General features: G+C 38.7%; 1 non-coding gene across 1 annotated transcript; it reads right to left on the bottom strand.

Moving 5' to 3' along the window:
- Positions 1-1,637: 1,637 nt before the first annotated feature.
- Positions 1,638-1,744, bottom strand: LOC132638899 (small nucleolar RNA R71). The gene has a single exon (XR_009581959.1). It is a non-coding gene; the product is annotated as a small nucleolar RNA R71 (small nucleolar RNA).
- Between the last annotated feature and the right edge of the window lie 1,475 nt (positions 1,745-3,219).

Here is a 3,219-nt window from a genome sequence, read left to right as displayed (position 1 = left end):
TCCAGAGAGTTGCCAAGTAATTGTCACCACTTACGCTTCAGAAGGACGGACCGTAACACAGGGTACGGTCCATCGCATGGTGGCCGTAACGTCAAAGTGGTCAAATGACGAAATGAAGGACGGACCGTAACCTGAGTTACGGTCCGTAACAATGCGGCGTAAGGGTATTTTTGTCCAGAAACTTGGCGCGATTTTTGGCTCTATAAATACATAATGTAGGGTTTTAATTCAACATTCAGATTTTATTTTAGAGGCATAAACCCTAGGTTTTTAATCTTGAAGTGGTTGGAGCATTTAAGGCAACAACTTCACTCTCATTCCATCTTGTATTAGTATTGTAAGTGTATTATGTTAATCTTTAAGCTTTTTCTATCAAGAAACATTATGAGTAGCTAATTTCAATTCTAAGGTTGTGAATCCCATGATGGGTATTATGTGAATGGGTTTCTATTATTGATATATGCATAATGGTTGTTATTTATTCTATCTTTGAGTTGTAACGTTGGGTAATGATTGCAAGCATTAGCCGAAGCCATTATATTGACTTTTCTTGGGAAAGAGAGTCAATATTGTTAAGATTGAATAACAATGACTCGAGGCGTTAACCCTCGTTTAATAGACTAACTTAGGAATAAGAATAAGTCTAAATTGGCATCATTGGTCGCTCTTCGATTGTAACTCTTTTATATTCGGAAGAATCATAAAGAGGAAATACTGCTTAACTGTTGGGAAACATTAAGAAGTCTTTAAGAGACCAAGTGCATATTCATAGAACAACCATTAGAAGTATATCACTTTGAAACCTGAAGCATAATATCTAATCAAATTGGGGAACACAACCTTAGTCTCTCTCTCTCACATTAATTACATTTTAAGTCAAAGTATTAAATTACATTATTCAACAATCAATTCAAACTATCCGGAATAGGATTAAAGCATCTAAAGACCGGTATCGCATACGATTAGTAATCTTTTCTCTCCATATTCCCTGTGGGATTCGACCCCAACCTTGTTGGGTTACTATATTTGACAACGTCCGCTTTACGCCTTTAATAGGTGTAATTTGAGTGTATCAAATTTTGGCGCCGTTGCCGGGGATTACGGTTCAGAAATTACTAATTGTTGTGTACTATTCTTTAAAACTTTTTCTATTCCATCACACCTCGTTTGCTGTTTTAGTGAACCAGGTGAACATGGCTGGAAGACCCCATTGCAATCAAGGGAACCAATGGGGGATCCAAGTGAACCATCCTGTACCAGAAGAAGAGGAGGATGAGAATGTATTTGCAGAGTTCATCGACGAAGCTGATTATGCTTCTGCTGTAGTTCCCCCGAGAACAGGAAATGCTAATTTCAAAATTGATAGTTCTATCTATCAGCTATTGAAACTTGAAGGCTATTTCCGAAATTCTTCGGAGGACTGTCCACTTCGACACCTAAAGAATTTCGTGCATGTATGTTCCCAACAATATCAAGGTGCTGTTCCTGCTGATGCACTGCGACTGCGGGTTTTCAAATATTCCTTAGCTGGCCAAGCTAGGGAATGGTATGAAAAGCTCCCGAGCAATACTATTCATACCTGGAATGAGCTGGCCAATATCTTTCTAAAAATATGGTTACCACCCAGCAAAAAGGCTGAGCTTCGGGATAAGATTTTTGGGTTTAAACAACTTCCAGGGGAACAACTATATGCTGCATGGGAGAGGTTCAAATATTATCTAGCTCAATCTCCGAATCATGGATTTCCAGATGCAATTCTCACAGAGAAGTTCTACAAGGGGCTAGATACAATGAATCAAATAGCAGTCAACACTGCAGCTGGGGATGCTTTATGGACAAAACCTTTGTCAACATCACCCGGTTGCTCGACAAGCTTACTACCCATAATCAAGCCTGGCATTCGACTGATAGCGAATTCCTATCATATGGTAGTCCCTCTGTGGCCGCGGTGGCCAAAGAAAATCATGAGCGAGATCATGCGTTCGCTCAATTGCAAACCACCGTGGATTTATTATCCAAAAGGCTTATGGAGAAAGAGGCCAAATGTGTAAATGTTATCGATGAGATGCCACCTCATGCTCCCGGAATGTATCAAGTTTCTGACGAAACTTATCTTGAGGGGCAGCCACAATATAAGGATGCGAATTATGTCAATAACTCGCAAGGGGGTTATCAACGGCAAAACTACCAAGGTTCCGGTAATCACCCATGGCAAAGGCCTCAACAAAATTACCAAGGACAGAATTATGGAAGAACTGATCAGGGTAATCCCAATCAAGGGAATTACAATAACAATAATTATGGCAACAAGAGCTCTAACCCCTACATTCCACCTAGGGGGCAAGCATCCAATTCCCAGCCATGGAAAGATAATTCAGCTACTAACTCTGCTGGTAACACGTCTAATGATTCTGCAGAACTGAAGAGTATGATGCAGAAAATGCTGATGAATCAAGACAGAACAGAGAGCACAATCAAGGGAATGTCCCAGGTCCAACTATCGCATTCAGCTTCCATTCAGAAGCTTGAAGCGCAATTCAGAGACCTTTCCCGAGAAGTGCATACTCCTCAACGGGGACAATTACCGAGTGATACAGTTCCTAATCCAAAAGGTAGTGGAGTGAACTCTGTGGACAATGTACTTGCCATTAGCACCAGAAGTGGAAAAATACTTCAGGGTGACAATAAAAAGCCAATTGATCAGGAACCAATTGTTGAAAAAGAAGCGCAGCCTAATGTATGTTGACACCTAATTTTGGCTCGACGTGCTTAAAATTAACGTTTTGGGGGGCCCTGATTCGTTAAAGAGCACGAAATACATTTTTTACACATTTTTACATTTTGTCAACAATTTATTGATGATTATCCTTATTTTAGGAATTTTCTCAATTTATTGTCATTTTTTCAAGAATCATTATTTTGCACATGTACAGCGTAATACTACCATTTTTTGTGTAATTAATAATTGTTTCTTAATTTTATAGCAATACATTTTCATATCATAGACATTAGTGTTTATATTTTATACTTGCGTTATTATTTATACATGTATTAATTAACTATATTTTAGTGCAGTCTGACAGTGCAGAGAAAATCGGAGTAATTAATTTTTTAACGCAGAGTAAAATCGGATCAAGTCAAGGTTTCATCATTTTTAAAAAAAAAGGGATTAAGGTAAGCATTGAGGAGACAAAAGGGTGCAATTTTCTATTCTTCGGA

Source organism: Lycium barbarum, chromosome 4 (assembly GCF_019175385.1).
Source record: "Lycium barbarum isolate Lr01 chromosome 4, ASM1917538v2, whole genome shotgun sequence".
NCBI classification, from domain to species: Eukaryota; Viridiplantae; Streptophyta; class Magnoliopsida; order Solanales; family Solanaceae; genus Lycium; species Lycium barbarum.
Note: the sequence above shows the minus strand (reverse complement) of the source record. Positions and strands in the feature narration are given on the sequence as shown.